Below are 20,229 nucleotides of genomic sequence, written 5' to 3' on the forward strand. Positions count from 1 at the left end.
TTCGGCCCACGGTAAAAGATCCACCCAGTCGGAATGGTGAGCATTAACAAAGTGCCGGAGGTAACTGGTTAAAATTTAGTTGATCCGTTCTACTTGGCCATTGGACTGTGGGTGATAAGCAGAAAAAAAGTCCAAGGTTACCCCCAGCAGTTTACACATGGCTCACCAAAAACGAGAGGTGAACTGAACCCCTCGGTTGGATACGATGTGGAGAGGAAGACCATGAAGACGGAAGACATGATGGATAAAGTCTTTAGCTAACTCTGATGCAGACGGGAGACCCGGCAGGGGAATAAAGTGAGCCATTTTGGAAAAGCGGTCAGAGACCACCCATATGACCGTACAACCGGCAGAGACAGGGAGGTCGGTTATAAAGTCCATAGCTATATGCTGCCACGGGGCAGCAGGTACAGGAAGTGGAAGGAGACGGCCGGCTGGCAGATGTCTCGGAACCTTGTTGTGGGCGCCGGACACACAGGCTGAAACAAAGTCTATTACGTCCTTGTGCAGGGTAGGCCACCAGTAATGCCGGGTAATAAGCTGGAGGGTCTTTTTCTAACCAGCGTGGCCAGCTAGCTTGGACGAGTGTCCCCAGTGTAGAACCTTCTCACGATCAGAAACAGTTACGAACGTCTTACCGGGTGGAAGACGATTTAGATTCACGGGGGCCACCTGCATTACTTTGGCGGGGTCGATAATGTGTTTAGGCTCCTCCTCAAGATCAGAGACCAAAAAGGATCAGGATAAGGCATCAGCTTTGATGTTTTTGTCAGCCGGGCGGAAATGAAGAATGAAATTAAAGCGGGCGAAGAGCAAGGACCACCGGGCTTGGCGCGGGTTAAGTCTCTGGGCACTCTGGAGGTAAGCCAAGTTCTTGTGGTCCGTGTAAATTATTACCGGGTGAAGAGCCCCCTCGAGCAGGTAACGCCACTCATCCAGTGCCAGCTTAATGGCCAACAATTCTCGGTCTCCTATAGAATAATTACGCTCAGAAGAGGAGAAGAGTTTGGAGAAGAAGCCGCAAGTTACCATTCTTCCGGAAGACGACTTTTGGGTAAGTACTGCTCCGGCTCCGGAGGAGGAAGCGTCGACTTCTAGAAAGAATTGTTTGTTGCCGTCCGGATGATGCAGCACAGGGGCGGAGGAAAAAGCTCGTTTTAAGGAAAGGAAGGCCTCCTCTGCTTCGGGCGGCCATTCTCTGGGATTAGCACCCTTACGGGTGAGCGCCGAGATAGGGGCAGTCCGGGAAGAGAAGTGCGGAATGAAGAGGCGGTAGTAGTTGGCGAAGCCCAGGAAGCGCTGAATAGCCTTCAACCCCTCTGGTCGGGGCCACTTCTGGATGGCAAACAGTTTCTCAGGGTCCATTTGTAGGCCGGTCTGAGAGATTATGCAGCCCAGAAACAGAAGCGAGGTCTGCTCAAAGAGGCACTTCTCATATTTAGCGTAGAGGTTGTTCTGCCTGAGCCTGAGCAGGACCTGACGAACGTCCCTCCGGTGAGTGAGAAGATCCGGAGAGAAGACCAAGATGTCGTCCAGGTACACCACCACGCAGGAGTAGAGAAGGTCACGGAAGATGTCATTGACCAACTCTTGAAAGATGGCGGGAGCGTTACAGAGACCGAAGGGCATTACAAGATATTCATAGTGGCCGTCCCGGGTGTTGAATGCCGTCTTCCATTCATCCCCCTGACGGATACGGACCAGATTATACGCCCCACGGAGGTCCAGCGTGGTGAAGATTCTAGCCCTTCTCAGACAGTCAAATAATTCAGGAATGAGCGGAAGGGGGTATTTATTCTTCACTGTGATCTGGTTAAGGCCTCTATAGTCTATACAGGGACGGAGTGAGCCGTCCTTCTTTTTGACGAAGAAGAAGCCTGCTCCCGCCGGGGAGGTAGATTTCCGGATACATCCCCGGGCCAGATTCTCCTCAATATATTCAGACATGAACCGGGTCTCAGCAGCGGACAAAGGGTAAATACGCCCACGGGGAGGAGTAGTGCCGGGCATCAGGTCAATTGGGCAGTCGTATGGTCTATGAGGGGGTAATGTCTCTGCTTCTCTTTTATTAAAGACGTCCGCAAAAGACCAATAGGGAGTCGGTAGGCCGGGTAGATTGGCTGGGGTAGGAGAAGGACGAGCAGGATGAACGGGAACTAAACAAGTCTTATGGCAGTCCTGTCCCCAGCGAAGAACTTCTCCGGTCTGCCAATCAAGCACGGGTGCGTGTCTCTGGAGCCAAGGTAGGCCTAGCAAGAGGGCGTGAGAGAGTCCAGGCAGAACATGGAAGCAGATGCTCTCAGAGTGCAGCATTCCCACCTGCAGAGTTATGGATTCGGTGATGAGTTGGATGGGATGTGGTAAGAGGCCCCCATCCACGGCGGCGACAGATAAGGGTACAGCCAGAGGTTTGGTGGGAATGCGGTATTTCTCTACCAGGGACTGAGAAATGAGATTTCCGGCAGCTCCAGAGTCAAGTTGAGCCAGTTCAAAATAATGGTTCTCCCCGCAGATGATAGAGACCGACAGCATTAGAGATGGAGAGGGTTTATTTCTGTCTAGGGTGACCTCTCTGAGCGATCCTAGACACAGACGTTTCCCGACCTCTCCGGGCAGGAACGGATCCGATGCTCCTTACTGCCACAGTAGAAGCAGCTCCCCTCGGCACGGCGTAATTCTTGACGGGTCTTGACCATCTTGGCCTGGTCGACCTGCATAGGCTCGGGTGAGTGCGCCGGAGGAGTAACGGAGGAAGTGACGGATCTCTGGAAGGTAGAGGCAAGGTGTGGAAACCTCCTCTCACGGGTGACCTCTTTGGTGCGCTCCTGGAACCAGATGTCAATCCGGGTGGCAAGTGTAATTAAGTCGTCGAGAGTGGTAGGAATGTCCCGACCGGCGAGTTCATCTTTAATACGGCCGGACAGACCCTCCCAGAAGACGGACACCAGGGCGTCGTTATCCCAGGCAAGCTCCGAAGCAAGGGTACGGAACCGTATGGCATATTGGCCCACGGTGAGACTTCCTTGGCGGAGGCGTAGCAGTGATGAGGCGGATGAGGTCCTCCGTCCTGGTTCGTCGAAGACCTTCCGGAAAGCCGAGAGAAAGGCTGGCAGATTGGACACCAGGGGGTCTCCTCTCTCCCATAGAGGATTTAGCCAAGCCAGCGCCTCCCCCGTGAGATGGGACATGATGAAGGCTACTTTGGCTCGGTCGGTGGAAAACTGGTGTGCCAACAGTTCGAAGTGCAGAGTGCACAGGTTAATGAAGCCCCGTGCCTGACCGGGATCTCCGCCAAAACGAGGCGGGGCGGTGAGACGGGGACCGGGAAGAGATGCCATGGAATTGATGGGCAGCGGCGCTGCCGGGGTAGGAGTCGTGCGACTGGAAGCTGGTCCCGAAGATGTAGTCAGTGTGTCCAGGCGGGAGTTAACACTACGCAGGTGGCTCAGAATGGACTCCTGTTGGGACCTCTGACGGGACAGTTCATGGCATAGGTCCGAGAGCGAGGGAGCTTGGGTGCCACCGGGTTCCATGGCCCGAGCAAACTGTAACGGGTCTGGGAGGTGGAACCTCTGAGCAACTATACAAAGGGGCAGTCCTTGTAAGGAAGCGGGTGGCTCCCAGGGAAGATGGGCAGGTAGTCACGGCAAGTGACAGGGACAGTCTCTGGGTAGAAGGGCAGGAAGTCACAGCAAGTGACGGGGACAGTCTCTTGACAGGCGGATGGTCATGGCAAGTGACAGCAGGGTAAGAGTCTCTAGACGGGCAGGTGGTCACGACAAGTGACAGCAGGGAAAGAGTCTCTAGACGGGCAGGTGGTCACGGCAAGTGACAGCAAGGAAGAGTCTCTAGATAGGCTAGCAGGCAGGTAGCAGGTGAGCGCTCCCAGGTGAGCGGGCAAGAGTCTCTGGACAGGCAGGTGGTCACGGCAAGTGACGGCAGAGCCTCCAGGTAGGCTAGCAGGCAGGTAGCAGGTGAGCGCTCCCAGGTGTGCGGGCAAGAGTCTCTGGACAGGCAGGTGGTCACGGCAAGTGACGGCTAAGCCTCCAGGTAGGCTAGCAGGTAGGTAGCAGGTAAGCGCTCCCAGGTGAGCGAGTAAGAGTCTCTGGACAGGCAGGTGGTCACAGCAAGTGACGGCTAAGCCTCCAGGTAGGCTAGCAGGCAGGTAGCAGGTGAGCGCTCCCAGGTGAGCGAGTAAGAGTCTCTGGACAGGCAGGCAGGTATCAGGCAGGTATCTGGCAGGTACTTCCTGGTCCGCAGGCGGACTGATCCATAGACAGACTGGCAGGTGCTGGTAGGCAGACTGTCGGACCACAGGATAGCAAGCAGGTAAGCAGATATCAGGCAGGTATCAGGCAGGTATCAAGCAGGATTCTGGCAGGTGACTGGCAGGTAACTGGTAACGGGACCTGAGGGCTGAAGCAGAGTTGAAAGGTTTTGCAACAACATTGCTCGGGCACCTCCATTTTGGAGGAGGTGCCTTATATATGGTGAGGTCCTCCGGCCATTGGCCGGGGACTCCTTAGGACGGCGCGTGCGGCCCCTTTAAGAGAGGGGAAGCGCGCGCGCGCCCTAAGCACAGAGGCCGGGAAGCAGCGCGCGCTGCCAGCAGAGCGGGAGGAAGACGCCGGGCACGGAGTGGAGAGGTGAGGGGAACGGCGTCCCTGCCTAGCAGGAAGCAGGGACGCCGACGCTACATTAGCCCTTCTATAGCTCCGTTGGATGACCTTTTCGCTATAGCCCCTATCCAGGAAGCGTTTTTTCAATAAATTGGCTTGATTCTCAAATTGAGTATCATTTGAACATATGCGACGTATTCTTAGAAATTGTCCGGTAGGAATATTGTTAACCAAACTCCTCGGGTGTGACGAAGTGGCGCACAATAATGAATTTACCGAGGTGGGTTTGCGATATACGTCCGTTTGGAGAAAGCCGTCTTTATCTATATCAACCAGAACGTCCAAGAAGTCCATTTTATGTCGTCCATATTTGAAAGTTAGATTGATGCTGAGATTGTTGGTGTTAAGGGTAGTCATAAATGATGAGAGGTCAACGTGAGAGCCCTGCCACAGAAAGAAGACATCATCAATAAATTGTCCCCAGAATATGACTTTGTCAATATTAAGAATGGGATTAATCATAAATATCTCTCTCCCAGGATTAAATTAGCATACGAGGGGGCGCAAGCCGCCCCCATCGCAGTACCCTGGAGCTGTAGGAAAAAGGAATCCCTGAAGGTGAAAAAATTATGTTTTAAAACAAAGTCCAACAGACTCAAAATGAAATCACCAAATTCTTTGTCTATATTGGACATCTCCAGAAAAGCCGATACTGCCCTGATTCCGTCACTGTGGCGAATAGAAGTGTAAAAGGATTCGACGTCACAGGTGACAATGAGGACCTCATTATCAACTTGGATACCATCTATCCTCCTTAAAAAATCTGAAGTGTCTTTAAGATGTGACGGTAAAGTCTCCACCATAGGTCTTAAAATGTGATCAATCAATTTGCAGGCAGGTTCGCAAAAATTATCAATGCCAGATACAATGGGCCTACTTATGGTCTTATGGTCTTAATGAATCGCATAGTTTTGCCCCTTTTCTGTGATTAGTCGACATAACTCAACATTTAATTTACGCTTCATTCTTAGTTTTATATTGTTTTTAAGTGGTTTTATTTTCTTTTAATTTTCTTTTTTCTTCTGTTTAGTTTACCTGCGTTTCTTCCTGAGGTGGTATTGGGTCTGGTCTGGCAGCCTGTAAGGATCCCATGCTCTTCTGCTCTTTCACATCGCTTCACCGCTTTTTCCATTGCACATATGTGTGTATTTATATGTGTGTACATTTGTGCATACACTTACATTGAGTTATTCTGTTTGTGCACATATGTGCACTTATGTCTTCAGGGATAGATGCTGACATTATCTTATCATATACTCACTTACGTATATAATTTTTTTCACTTATTTCCACTTTGTGGTGTTTAGTCACCTTTGATATACATTTATAATATTGTTATTTAATTAATAACTTATTAATGAATTATTCATATTTATTTATATTATTATTATCATTATTATCTTCATTATTTATTATCTTTTTACCTTATGTTTTTCTTTTCTCATATATTCATATTTTGGTTCTCCCTTCCTTCTTTTTCACATATGGCACTTATCTCTTATTCCTTCCTTCTTGTTATTTCTACTTATATTCTATTCTTCTTCTCTGTACATACTTCACTTGTTTCTATATGGCGCTATGATAGCTGACGTCACTTCCGGTTCCGCCCCTTGCGTTCCACTGTGGAACGCATTTCCTGTTTTCTTGCGTTCCACTGTGGAACGCACTCCGGTTTATCGTCTTCCTGGGTGGCCGCGCTACTATGAGACGCGCCCGTCGGGGGGATGCTGTGCCGGACATTACCATGCATGGTTTGACTCTCTCCTCCCCGTTCCACCTGGCCACACTTATTTCTGTGGAGATATATATATATATATATATATATACCCTTGCTTAACCCATCTCAGTATCCTTGAGAAAGCGACAGCGAAACGCGCGTTGGATGCAGGACTCACACATGAGACACTATATACTTTTGGGTTAGTACCTATTTCTCTATTTACCTTTCACTTTGCGAGTTTTACTATCTTAGTGCAATATCCCTAATATGTTTATACAGATAGTTATATTGATTCTTTATTTATCCACTTGGATTTATTTATTATGAATATGATGATAATTATATTTATATCTATTTATTTATATATTTACCCTTTATGCAATAGCACAGTGCACTTATCTGTGGATGTATACACGTAAGATACATTTGATTTTTTCGCATGTGATACCTGTCCAATTAATAGGTTTATAATATTTTACCCTAAGTGTTCTCTGTATGTGAGTGTCTTTATCACCTTTCCCTTTTGTTACTATTTTTGTGTGTTTTTACTATGTTTTTATTATCAAGTATTGAATAAAAGGTGAAAACATTTTTTGGGAAAGAGGAGATGCTAACTAATAGTGATCACCAAAATGATCAAGAAATAAATAAATAGATAGTGATCAATAGCAGTATCAATCTATGAAAATATGTCAATTTATTAAATACAAATGTTTCCTGACACATATACATGTAGTAACAAACTAACAAACATATAAAACACCATAAAATAGTGGAAAAACACCACTGTCTAAGGAGCCAGCTGATACATTATAATAGAATCACGTATATAATGATACAACAAATACTATATATGATAATTCAATGAATGAAGAAATACAGAGCGCACAGGCTCAGTGCAATATCTGTGATGGTCAATGATGCCTAGACCCTGCAATGCACTAGTTAAATAACAGGGTAAATGTGTAAAGGCAAGTGAAGCACATAAAAGGCTGAAAAAGCAGAGTATGGCAAAAAACAGTACCTGTTTCCCCACACTGAATGGTGCCCCCACAAGGATAAAAGTACGATCCTAATGGATAACCAAATAGGTCCCTATAGCTAACATAAGCTAATGACCACAGCGGAACCTAAAGCACTAAATAAGGGGATGATACCAGAAAGTGAGAGCCTGTGCTGAAAAAAATATAATAAGAACAGCTGGCGCCGCGGAGCCCAACGCGTGTCGCCACTCACGGTGGCTTCATCAGACTGAAGCTGGCTGCTCCAGCACAGCTAGATAAAAGCCAGGAGCCCACTATGACACATGCAATGCCTGTTCCATTCTTCCATTATTGCATTATTCCATCGTCCCATTGATAGGGGGTAATGGAACAATGGGACAATGGAATAATGCAAGAATGGAACAGACAATGCACGTGTCATAATGGGCTCCTGGCTTTTATTTTGCGGTGCTGCAGCAGCCAGATTCAGTCTGTAGGGAGCCTACAGACTGGGAAGCAGGGTGACTGCTGCTTGTTTGTTCATTAATTAGTTATCCTCTCTACCCCCCCTCCCCCGGTCTTGAGGCATGTGGGATATTAGGGGAGGGACAATGTGTGAAAATATGTGGGCTTATGCATATTAAAAATGTGTGGGGTGCATCTGCAACAAGCAGTATGGTTGTGTGTTTTAAGGTGTCTATTGATGAACAACATGTCTTCCTAAGGGTAGGCTTAGTCGCTATCCCTACAATGGGTGCCTTCTTGGGGCCAGGGTGCAGCCATAGGCCAAAACCATTTCAGGTAATCGCTTCTTGGCATTTTGGCTAAGATCAAGTGTAGCATCTTTTCTTATCAGTTTAATATCTGATACGTCCCCTATACGTCCACAAATTTTCACACATTCTCCTCTCTCCTCACCCCTAATGTCCCAAGTGCCTCAAGATCGGAAAGGGGGGTGGGGTAGACGGTATAGCTAATTATTGAACAGATGAGCAGCGGTCCCCCTGCTTCCCAGTATGCAGACTCCCTATAGACTGAAGCTGGCTGCTGCACCACAGCTAGATAAATGCCAGGAGCCCTATATGACACGTGCAATGCCTGTTCCATTCTTGCATTTCTCCATTGTCCCATTGTTCCATTACCCCCTATCAATGGGACGATGAAATAATGCAAGAATGAAACAGACATTGCACATGTCATAATCGGCTCCTGGCTTTTATCTGGCGGTGCTGCAGCAGCCAGCTTCAGTATGTAGGGAGCCTACAGACTGGGAAGCAGGGGGACCGCTGCTCGTTTGTTCATTAATTAGTTATCCTCTCTACCCCCCTTGATTTGAGGCGCGTGAGATATTAGGGGGTGTGGAGAATGTGTGAAAATAGGTGGACTTATGCATCAGCAACAAGCAGTATAGTTGTGTGTTTTAAGGTGGCTATTGATGAACAAAATGTCTTCCTAAGGGGAGTGTTTGTCACTATCCCTACAATGGGTGCCTTCTTGGGGCCAGGGTGCAACCATAGGCCAAAACAAATTCAGGTAATCGCTTCTTGGCATTTTGGCTAAGATCAAGTGTAGCATCTTTTCTTATCAGTTTAACATCTGATGCGTCCCCTATATGGCCTCAATTTTTCACACATTCTCCTCTCTCCTCACCCCTAATGTCCCAAGCGCCTCAAGATCGGGAAGGGGGGGTGGGGTAGAGGGAATAGGTAATTATTGAACAGACGAGCAGCGGTCCCCCTGCTTCCCAGTCTGCAGGCTCCCTACAGACTGAAGCTGGCTGCTGCTGCACAGCTGGATAAAAGCCAGGAGCCCATTATGACACGTGCAATGCCTATTCCATTCCTGCATTCTTGCATTATTCCATTGTCCCATTGTTCCATTACCCCCTATCAATGGGACAATGGAATAATGCAAGAATGAAACAGACACTGCATGTTTCATAATGGGCTCCTGGCTTTGAACTGGCGGTGCAGCAGCAGCCAGCTTCAGTGTGTAGGGAGCCTACAGACTGGGAAGCATGGGGCCGCTGCTCGTTTGTTTATTAATTATCCTCTCTACCCCTCCCTGGTCTTGAGTCGCGTGGGACATTAGGGGGGGTGGAATGTGTGAAAATTGGCTGAATTTATGCATATTAAAAATGTGTGGGGTGCATCTGCAACAAGCAGTATAACTGTATGTTTTAAGGTATCCATTGATGAACAAGGCTAAGATGCAGTATAGCATATTTTCTTATCAGTTTAACATCTGATACATCCATGTCCACAAATTTTCACACATTCTCCTCTCTCCTCCTCCCTGATGTCCCAAGTGCTTCATGATCGGGAAAGGAAGCGGTGTAGAGAGGAGAACTAAATATTGAACAGACGAGCAGCGGTCCCCCTGCTTCCCAGTCTGCAGGCTCCCTACAGACTGAAGCTGGCTACTGCAGCACAGCTAGATAAAAGCCAGGAGCCCATTATGACACGTGCAATGGCTGTTCCATTCTTCCATTCTTGCATTCTTTCATTATTCCATTTTTCCATTGCCTCGTAACAATGGGACAATGGAATAATGCAAGAATACAAGAATGGAACAGACATTGCACGTGTCATAATGGGCAACTGGCTTTTATCTGGCAGTGCTTCAGCAGCCAGCTTCAGTCTGTGGGGAGCCTACAGACTGCGAGGCTGGAGAACCGCTGCTCGTTTGTTCATTAATTAGTTATTCTCTCTACCCTCCCCCCCCCGGTCTTGAGGCACGCGGCACATTAAGGAAGGGGGAGAATGTGTGAAAATAGGTGGACTTATGCAGATTAAAAATGTGTGGGGTGCATCTGCAACAAGCAGTATAGCTGTGTGTTTTAAGGCGTCTATTGGTGAGCAACATGTCTTTTTAAAGGAAGTCTTTGTCCCTATCCCTACAATGGGTGCCTTCTTGGGGCCAGGGTGCAGCCATAGGCCAAAACCAATTCAGTTAATCGCTTCTCGGCCTTTTGGCTAAGATTGAGTGTAGCATCTTTTCTTATCAGTTTAACATCTAATACGTCCCCTATACGTCCACAAATTTTTAAACATTCTCTTCTCTCCTCTCCCCTAATGTCCCAAGCGCCCCAAGATCGGGAAGGAGGGGTAGAGAGGATATCTAATTATTGAACAGATGAGCAGCGGTCCCCCTGCTTCCCAGTCTGCAGTCTCCCTACAGACTGAAGCTGGCTGCTGCAGCACAGCTAGATAAAAGCCAGGACCCCTTATGACACTTGCAATGCCTTTTCCACTCTTCCATTCTCTCATTCTTGCATTATTCCATTGTTCCATTGCCTCGTAACAATGGGACAATAGAATAATGCAAGAAAGGAACAGAAATTGCAAGTGTCAGAATGGGCAACTGGCTTTTATCTGGCAGTGCTTCAGCAGCCAGCTTCAGTCTGTGGGGAGCCTACAGACTGCGAGGCTGGAGAACCGCTGCTCGTTTGTTCATTAATTAGTTATTCTCTCTACCCTCCCCCCCCCGGTCTTGAGGCACGCGGCACATTAAGGAAGGGGGAGAATGTGTGAAAATAGGTGGACTTATGCAGATTAAAAATGTGTGGGGTGCATCTGCAACAAGCAGTATAGCTGTGTGTTTTAAGGCGTCTATTGGTGAGCAACATGTCTTTTTAAAGGAAGTCTTTGTCCCTATCCCTACAATGGGTGCCTTCTTGGGGCCAGGGTGCAGCCATAGGCCAAAACCAATTCAGTTAATCGCTTCTCGGCCTTTTGGCTAAGATCGAGTGTAGCATCTTTTCTTATCAGTTTAACATCTAATACGTCCCCTATACGTCCACAAATTTTTAAACATTCTCTTCTCTCCTCTCCCCTAATGTCCCAAGCGCCCCAAGATCGGGAAGGAGGGGTAGAGAGGATATCTAATTATTGAACAGATGAGCAGCGGTCCCCCTGCTTCCCAGTCTGCAGTCTCCCTACAGACTGAAGCTGGCTGCTGCAGCACAGCTAGATAAAAGCCAGGACCCCTTATGACACTTGCAATGCCTTTTCCACTCTTCCATTCTCTCATTCTTGCATTATTCCATTGTTCCATTGCCTCGTAACAATGGGACAATAGAATAATGCAAGAAAGGAACAGAAATTGCAAGTGTCATAATGGGCTCCTGGCTCTTATCTGGCGGTGCTGCAGCAGCCAGCTTCAGTCTGTAGGGAGCCTACAGACTGGGAAGCAGGGGGACCGCTGCTCGTTTGTTCATTAATTAGTTATCCTCTCTACCCCTCCCTGATCTTGAGACGTGTGGGACATTAGGGGGGGAGGGAAATGTGTGAAAATAGGTAGACTTATGCAGATTAAAAATGTGTGGGGTGCATCTGCAACAAGCAGTATAGTTGTGTGTTTTAAGGTGTCTATTGATGAACAATATGTCTTCCTTAGGGGAGTCTTTGTCCCTATCCCTAAAATTTTTGCCTTCTTGGGGCCAAGGTGCAGCCATAGGCCAAAACCAAATCAGGTAAACCCTTCTCGGCCTTTTGGCTAAGATCGAGTGTAGCATCTTTTCTTATCATTTTAACATCTGATACGTCCCCTATATGTCCACAAATTTTCACACATTCTCCTCTCTCCCACTCCTAATGTCCCAAGCACCTCAAGATCCGGAAGGGGTGAAGGTAGAGAGGATAGCTAATTATTGAACAGACGAGCAGCGGTCCCCCTGCTTCCCAGTCTGCAATCTCCTTACAGACTGAAGCTGGCTGCTGCAGCAGAGCTAGGTAAAAGTCAGGAGCCCTTTATGACATGTGCAATGACTGTTCCATTCATCCATTCTCGCATTCTTGCATTATTCCATTGTCCCATCTTTCCATTGCCGCCTAACAATGGGACAATTAAATAATGCAAGAATGCAAGAATGGAACAGACATTGCAAGTGTCGTAATGGGCTCCTGGCCTTTATCTGGGGGAGCTGCAGCAGCCAGCTTCAGTCTGTATAGAGCCTACAGATTGGGAAGCAGGGGGACAGTGTAACATACCTGGCGGCATCCTTGCATCTCCCACTGTGCAAGAGAGCGCACTTGATCTCCAATTCAGAATGTCTCTCTGGCTTCCCTCCATGCTGTTTGTTTGTCTCTGTTTCTGCTGCTTAAGGGCTGCGCCCGATCACTTCCTGCTTTTTGTACCTGCTGCAGGCACACCCCTTGTGCGTCCTCAGCCTATTGCTGTCTGTCACCTGGTATTTAAACCAGCTGCTCCAATTAACCCATGCCTGAGCATCTTGCCCTGTCAGTTGGCTTTTTGTCTCTGACATGCCAGGTCCTGTGTATGTTACCTGTCTTGCAGTATTTGTTCCCGTGTCTGTACTGTGTTCTACCTGTGTACTCTAACCTGCAGTCTGTACACGCTTTCTAGCCTGTTGTCTTCTGCCTATCCTGGAGGCTGTATTTCCAGGCCAGTGTGAAAACGCTCCTAGCCTGTTCTTTCTGCCTTCTAGGGGCCGCATACCTAGACCCGTTCCTGTATCTTGCCTGCTCTTGTTTGTATACTCTTCTAGCCTGTTATCTGGTTTTCTCTATGTCCGTACCTTCCCTTTTCATGCAGAATCTGATCCCGTACCTATCTCCTACTCGTTGTCTTTGTACTCCCGTTTGCGAGTTTGGAGTCCACTCTCTACTTCATTGCAAGTATCCTGTGTGTATCTGGTTCTGCCTTTCCCTTCCAGTCTGTTCCGTGTGAACAGAGCCCTGTCCCCTCCGCGTCTGCGGTTTCGCTTTGCTCAGCCCTGTCCACTGCATCTGCGGTTTCGCTTTGCTCAGCCCTGCCCACCGCGTCTGCGGTTTCGCTTTGCTCAGCCCTGTCCACCGCGTCTGCGGTTTCGCTTTGCTCAGCCCTGTCCACCGCGTCTGCGGTTTCGCTTTACTCAGCCCTGTCCACCGCGTCTGCGGTTTCGCTTTGCTCAGCCCTGTCCACTGCGCCTGCGGTTTCGCTTTGCTCAGCCCTGTCCACCGCGTCTGCGGTTTCGCTTTGCTCAGCCCTGTCCACCGCGTCTGCGGTTTCGCTTTGCTCAGCCCTGTCCACAGTGTCTGCGGTTTCGCTTTGCTCAGCTCTGTCCACCGCGTCTGCGGTTTCGCTTTGCTCTGCCCTGTCCACCGCGTCTGCGGTTTCGCTTTGCTCTGCCCTGTCCACCGCGTCTGCGGTTTCGCTTTGCTCTGCCCTGTCCACCCCGTCTGTGGTTTCGCTTTGCTCTGCCCTGTCCACCGCGTCTGCGGTTTCGCTTTGCTCTGCCCTGTCCACCGCGTCTGCGGTTTCGCTTTGCTCTGCCCTGTCCACCGCGTCTGCGGTTTCGCTTTGCTCTGCCTTGTCCACCGCGTCTGCGGTTTCGCTTTGCTCAGCCCTGTCCACCGCGTCTGCGGTTTCGAATTTGTCTCCCAGTCTGTACTGGACCCTACCCAGCCTGCGCTCTAGTCTGCCTGTTCCTGTATTCCCCGGTGTGGGTCAACAGCCGTGTCCGGAGTCTGACCTGGAGTAGACCCTGGTCCCTCTGCTCGGTTCCTCCCTGGTGCACTGGCGTCGTATGCCGTCATGCGACCTTGGTCGGATCGGGCAGATACTTAGTTACGCCCCTCCAGGCACTCTCCGGTTCATGGCACAGTGGAATCACTACATACACACGCACACGCCACTCAGCCCGTGCGTGTGCATTACAGACCGCTGCTGGTTTTTCATTAATTTTTTATCCTCTCTACCCCGCCTGGACTTGAGACACGTGAGATATTAGTGTGGGGGATGGAGAATGTGTGAAAATAGGTGGACTTATGCAGATTAAAAATGTGTGCGGTGCATCAGCAACAAGCAGTATAGTTGTGTGTTTTATGGTGTCTATTGATGAACAACATGTCTTCCTAAGGGGAGTCTATGCATGTGACTCGCCCCCTGGGCCGTGGGGTACTCAGGGCCGGGCCTCTGGATGCGGATGGGGAGTAGTAGTGGCGACCCGGTCTCGTGCTCAGGGTGTCAGGTTTTAAAGGGGAACCGTCTTTTGATATAGATATAGGGTTAGTTCCGACTACGCCACCCGTGGTTTGCGGTCAGGGATAACCGCCGCTGCAGTGCAAACCGCTGGGGCAGATGTAAGTGTGCAGCACTGAATAATATAACTCCCCACGGGAGGAGTGTGGCCCCAGGGCAGTATAGATAGGTGACGGAGGGGATGATTCCGACCGCAATGGCCAGGAAACGGAGGCCTCTTAAACAGTTCAGGGCCTTTATTTGAACAGGTGAAAGGACCCAAAAACAGTCCCGGCTAGGAGGGGGCCTGGATGTCTGAGAACAAGTGGGAAGCCCTTCTGGTCAGGGTGAGGGTGTAGGCCTACCATGCTCTCTGCGCTCTTCCTGGCTCTTTCCCTCCTCGTGGTGTAATAGCCCACGTTCCTGAGCTTGCCGTGTCTTCTCGCCCGTATGGCTTGCAACTTGGGTCCCTTTCTACTCTTGGCCTGGTGCAGCTCTGCTGGTCCCTTCTGCTGTGGCGGAACCTCCGGGCTTCTTAGGCCAAGGGACATACAATCCCCTGCGGTCTGGTTATTTGCTGTAGGACTTGGAATCCTAACAGCCTCGGACACCAAAGTCCGGTAGTTCAGTTTCTCTCTCAGCCAGGACAGGCTCACCTCGCCTTCCATCCCTCCTGCCACACGACCTCCTCAGCTACAGCTGAACTGACTCTCCCTTCTCTGGGACACCTCTCACTTCAGAGACAGGTCGTCCAGCTCTCTCTAACCCTGCCCCCAGTTCCAGCTTTTATAGGGGCAGCCTGCTCCCCCTACTGGCCTGGGACAGGAGGTTCTGCATGCTAATGGTCCCTAACCAGGGAACCTCCCCCTTGCTCTCAGACACAGCTTTATTAAACATTTGTGGTATCCAAGCCAGGGTGACACATTCCCCCCTAGTAAAACTTAGTACTCCGGGACTAAGCTTAAAACAAGAGTAATATGCATGACCATAAAAACATTATTAGGCAAGTAAAAGCAAACGACGCACAGGTTGAGTTCTTAAGGTCACAGTGTGGTCTGTGACCGGGTGTCCATCTCACCAACAACGGGGAGCTCTAACCAGGTGGGGGTCTGCGGTAGCCCCAAGTCCTTGACAGTCCTTGTTCATTCCGTCGGTTAAGCTCCAAACATATTTACAGGAAAGTCTCGGTTACTCACAGTTCATAACCTGTTAGTCCATGTATTAATTGAAAGAAACTGAGAAAACGCGTAGTTACTGGTCATGCAATTACATTTTAAACAATTCAACATTTTGCAGGCTATTTACATTTGCTATCACACCCTACACTCTCCAGCGAGCTGGTGTTTGCCCCTTAGTGCTCCGGGTTGACCTACGTAACCCACTGTCTGGTGGTGGTCTAACCTGGCTTTTCTCACTAGCGCTCGGGGTGCAGTCACTGGCTAGATTTACAGGCAGGGCAGGCAGCTGTCTGCGGGTCCTCTGGCTTACCGCAGGCATGGCAGGCTCACTGTCAGCAGAGGGTTGACTCTCCTGGGCTGCTGGTACAGGCTCTTCTGCCTCTGGGGCAGCTTGTTTTCCTTCACCTTCCTGCTCTAGTGTAGGTTGTTGCTGAATGGCATCGTTTATTCGAGTCAAGGACTGAGGGAACTCCCCAAGAACTGAGCTGATCATCTCTTCCTTGTCCTCTGCGGGTTCAAGGTCACTTTGATCCTCTTCTGCACTCTGTAGTTGCTCGGGGCACCTTTTTAGGTGGTCTCTGGAGACGGTACTAGTGGTTTCTCCTTCATCCTTGGTGATCACGCACACCTTCGGGTTGTAGTGATCAGACTGCAGTACTGTGTAGGGTTCCCTTTCTCACTGGTCGTCCAGCTTGTGTAGCCTTCTCTTTCGCTTCAGGACCTGCTCACCAGGTTCTAGGGGACCAGCAGGGGCGTGTTGGTTGAAGAGTCTCTCTTGCCTTTCTCTCACCTGGGTCAGGCTCTTCTCCACACTCTCCTGTACCTTCTTGTACTGCAGTCGCCTTTCCGTATCCCAGTCCGCATCTGGGGAGGTGTCCTTGGGTGTTAGGACTCCCATCTCCAGGTCTATGGGCAGCTTATCTGGTCTGGCTCGCATCAGGTAAGCCGGGGTGCAGTTTGTAGCATTCACCGGGATATGGTTGTATAAGTCTATCAGGTCCGGCAGTTTTTCTGGCCACAGGCTGCGTTTCTCCAGGGGCAACGTCTTCAGGAGATCAATGACTATATTGTTCATTTTCTCACACATCCCGTTGGTTTGTGGGTGGTAAGGCGTTGTCCGAATCTTCTTACAGCCATAGAGGTTGCAGAACTCTTGGAAGATTTCAGCCTCGAACGCTGGACCCTGGTCTGTCAGGACCTGTTCCGGATACCCATGTGGGCGGCAGAAGTGTTGCTGGAAGGCTCTGGCTGCCGTTTGAGCTGTCAAGCCTTTTACAGGGACCACCACTAGAAATCGGGAATAGTGGTCCACGACGGTCAGGGCATAAACGTATCCTGACCGGCTTGGAGCCAATTTGACGTGGTCCAGAGCTACCAGCTCAAGAGGCTGCTTCGTGATGATGGGCCTCAAGGGTGTCTTCTGGCTGGTGCGGTCCTTCCTCCTTAGATTACAAGGGCCACAATCTCTGCACCACTTCTCTACAGCCCCTCTCATGCCGATCCAGAAGAACCGTCCTCTTAGCAGGAACTGCAGTTTCTTCCAGACGAAGTGCCCCACTCTGTCATGGTAAGCCTCCAGGACCATAGCTGCATCTCGACTTGGGACCACGACTTGCCAGGTCAGCTCGTGCGTCCGGTGGTTGACGAGTCTTCTGCACAGCTTACCTTCATAGAGGAACAGCCTGCTCTTCTCTTTCCATAGCTGCTTGCCTTCCTCTGGAGCATCCGGATCTAGACGGGCGTCTTCCCGGGTCAGCAGGTCTTTCACCATGCGGATTGCAGGGTCACTATCTTGGGTCTCGGCCCAGCTGTGGTGAGGTAGGGGATTGATCATGATGGTTGTTAAGTCTTCCTCCTTCACGCGGTGGGAGTATTGAGTGGCTCCATACCGGTGAAACGCAGGGAGTTCTACCTCCTCCAGCTCTTCTGGGTCTTCGCCTCCGTCAGGTAAGTGAGGTATTCTTGATAGGGCGTCAGCATTGGCATTGGTTCTGCCTGCCCGGTGCTTGATCGTGAAGTCATAATTCGAGAGTCGCGCCATCCACCGCTGCTCTAGGGCACTTAGTCTTGCATTGTCCAGGTGTGTCAACGGGTTGTTGTCCGTGTACACGGTGAACTTTGCGGAGGCCAGGTAATACTTAAACCGTTCTGTGACGGCCCACACCACTGCCAAGAATTCTAGCTTGAAGGAGCTGTAATTCTCCGGGTTTCTTTCAGTGGGCCTCAGCTTCCGGCTGGCATACGCAATCACCCTTTCTCTGCCCTGTTGGTTTTGTGACAGTACGGCTCCCAGCCCCACATTACTGGCGTCTGTGTGGAGGATAAAAGGCTGGCCATAATCGGGGTAGGCCAGGATCTCATCCCCCGTGAGAGCCATCTTCAACTGGCGGAAGGACTCCTCTTCCGGCTTGTCCCACTTGAAGGGTGGCTTTTGACTTCTGGATTTGGATTGACCTATCAGGAGGTCCTGCATTCGAGCTGCCATCTTAGTGAACCCGGGGATGAACCTTCGGTAGTAGCCTACCAACCCGAGGAACTGCCTCACTTCTTTGATGTTTGAGGGGCTTGGCCAGCTCTTGATTACTGTGACCTTGTCAGGGTCGGGGGCTACTCCTTCTGCACTCACCACGTGCCCTAGGTACTGGACCTTCGGTTTCAACAGGTGACACTTTGATGGTTTCACCTTCAGGCCATAGCCTGCCAGGGCTTCGAACACCTCGGCCAGGTGTTTTAAATGGTCCCCTAGGTCTTCGAATAGACGATCACGTCGTCCAGGTAAAGGAGGACCGTCTCGAAGTTTCGGTGCCCTAAACAGTATTCCATCAGCCTCTGGAAGGTCCCTGGTGCGTTGCACAGCCCGAAGGGCATACAGTTGAATTCGCTCAATCCCATCAGGGTGGTGAAGGCGGTCTTCTCCTTGTCAGCCTCTGCCACAGGAACCTGCCAGTACCCGCTAGTAAGGTCCAAAGTAGAGAAGAAGCTAGCTGATTTTAGGGCTGCCAAAGACTCCTCTATCCTAGGTAACGGATACGCATCTTTATGGGTGATACGGTTGATTTTATAGTCCACGCACATTCTCATGGTACCGTCTTTCTTTTTACCAGAACCAAGGGGGCTGCCCAGGGGCTACAGCTATCTCTAATGACCCCAGCTTCTTTCATTTCTCTCAGCATGCCCTTTGCGTTCTGATAATGTGCAGGGGGTACAGGTCTGTGCCTCTCTTTTATTGGTGGGTGGCTCCTCGTGGGGATGTGGTGTTCTACTCCCATTACTAGGCCGAAGTCTAGCGGGTGCTTACTAAAAATTCTCTCGTACTCCTGAACCACCCGGTAGACTCCTTGTTTATGGTGCAGGGGAGTGGAGTCAGCACCCACATGGAGTTTCTGGCACCAGTCCTCCTTTTGTTTCTGGGAGATGGAGGCAAAGGTTCCACGGCCCTGATAGCTTTGTGTTCAACAGTAAACAGTTTGGCAAGTGTAGCGTACCTGGGTAAGTGTACCTCCCTCTCCCCAATGTTGAGAATGCGAACGGGCACCCTCCCATGGACCACGGACATCAACCACCCCCCGGGCTGTCAAAATGGTGGGTCTGCTGTCTGAGTACACAGGTTCTACCATGGCTTGGTAGTCTCTGCCTCTCAACCCGATTGCAGTCCGACACCAGATCATCATTTCACTTTTGGGAGGCATGGAAATGGGGAACGGGTCACTCATTCTTAAGCTACCGATCTCACCACCAGACAGTTCTACCTGCTGCCGTCTCATCAGAGCCTTTATCTCCTTGTTGAGGACTCTCTGTTGGCTGGAACTAGCATTCACCGCCACCTGCTGTAAAATTACAATTATCTCTGAAAGACAATTTTCAATCACGTTAGTACCCACAGTTATTTTAGGGTGACTTTCATGACGGTCAATGTGCACAATAATCACCCCCTGTGCCGACAGTTCAACTTTACCAATCTTAATGGTCATCTCTTTGAACCCCATCTGCGGCACGGGCAAGCCATTACTGGCGATGATGCTCAAGTCATTGTCTAGATACCGTGTTATATCAGCATCAGTCCAATACTGCTTAAAAAGTACATAAGGGATAGTAGTTACTTGCGACCCGGTACCCAGCAAGGCACTCATGGGGATACCGTCCAGCACCACGGGTAAAACCGGGCGCCCCCCGATGTACTTATTACGCCAATTGTAAGGGTCTGGTGATCTTATGCCTGGGGGTTGGCCCTCTGCCCCAGGTTGGACCCGTTTAAATTACAGTACCTGGAAATGTGTACCGCGACGCTCCTGGTCAGCTCCTGGACTTGGTGGTGCAGATCTTTCGACGGGGCTTGTTTCAGGGCCTGTGCATCGGCCCCCACAGAGTCCTTAGAAGAGGGCGCGGCCTCCTGGTGGTAGGTGAGAGCAGGGCGCCGGGGGTTTATAGCGCCACTAGGTGCAGGTTCACGGAGCACCCTTATGGCCCTGTCCTTGAATTGGGCAAAGGTTAGACCAGGGTTCTGAAAGAACATGAGGCGCAGCTGGGTTCTGTGGGCGCTAGACAGCAGACCTTCTATGGACTGTTCTGTTAGTAGCTTATCTGTATCCTGCACGCTGCCAGGGTCCGCTTGTTTGATGGCTCTCAAGGCTTCCTGCAAATTTAGGGCATAGTCCCTGATGCTGTCCTGTGCCCGCTGTTTACAGCCATAGAACCGCATTTTGATC

General features: G+C 50.0%; 5 pseudogenes; all 5 read left to right on the forward strand.

Moving 5' to 3' along the window:
- Window positions 1–8,186: 8,186 nt before the first annotated feature.
- On the forward strand, window positions 8,187–8,305 carry LOC141150895 (U2 spliceosomal RNA; annotated as a pseudogene).
- Window positions 8,306–8,918: 613 nt separating this feature from the next.
- LOC141150900 (U2 spliceosomal RNA) lies at window positions 8,919–9,037 on the forward strand (annotated as a pseudogene).
- Window positions 9,038–10,337: 1,300 nt separating this feature from the next.
- LOC141150954 (U2 spliceosomal RNA) lies at window positions 10,338–10,451 on the forward strand (annotated as a pseudogene).
- Window positions 10,452–11,100: 649 nt separating this feature from the next.
- On the forward strand, window positions 11,101–11,214 carry LOC141150925 (U2 spliceosomal RNA; annotated as a pseudogene).
- A 645-nt stretch (window positions 11,215–11,859) lies between these two features.
- Window positions 11,860–11,977, forward strand: LOC141150959 (U2 spliceosomal RNA; annotated as a pseudogene).
- Window positions 11,978–20,229: the final 8,252 nt, after the last annotated feature.

This window comes from Phyllobates terribilis, unplaced genomic scaffold (genome assembly GCF_046119375.1).
Source record: "Phyllobates terribilis strain yellow unplaced genomic scaffold, ASM4611937v1 Scaffold_5__5_contigs__length_657084704, whole genome shotgun sequence".
NCBI lineage: Eukaryota > Metazoa > Chordata > Amphibia > Anura > Dendrobatidae > Phyllobates > Phyllobates terribilis.